The following is a 649-nucleotide window of genomic DNA, read 5'->3' as shown; positions in this document are numbered from 1 at the left end:
TTTTTTTTTTTAACTTTTGGCCCATTTATATACAAAATAAAATCTCTTGACTTGTGATTTTGTCTTTTTGGTTTCTCACTTTTTCTTTCTATTTGTCAATGAGAGAAAAATAGTTTAAAAAACTATAGGTTATATAGAAGGGTGATTTGCAAAACTAGACACTTCTGTCTGTTTGGGCCATCTGTATAGTACTGTATAATACTATTGCTGATCTCAAATTATACACGCACATCAATGAAATTGTACTTCTATAAGATTTTTCTTTTTTGCAAACTATTGAAATGTTTTTCTTTGTAATTTTATGGATCCAAGAGACTGTTTTGTGGTAATCGAGTTTTCAGGCTCTCATTCAAAAAATGTGATGCGAATATGGGAACGACAATCAAACATTGACAATCACCAAGAAACTCGATCATGAAGTTTATAGTCTTTAAAACAAAACTATTTATCTCTCAAAATATCTTCCAAGATTATCATATATGTATATATATATATATATATATAAATATCATAATAAATGAATTCAGTTACACTTTTACATATAATATTTTTAATATATAGAAAATATTATGTTCTTATATAAACGATCATGTATATTTCATCTTGAATATAATATTAATCTTTTTTTTTTTTTTTTTTTTTTAAAAAA

The sequence above is a fragment of the Camelina sativa genome, chromosome 4, assembly GCF_000633955.1.
Source record: "Camelina sativa cultivar DH55 chromosome 4, Cs, whole genome shotgun sequence".
Taxonomy (NCBI): Eukaryota; Viridiplantae; Streptophyta; class Magnoliopsida; order Brassicales; family Brassicaceae; genus Camelina; species Camelina sativa.
This window is presented reverse-complemented; position numbering follows the sequence as displayed.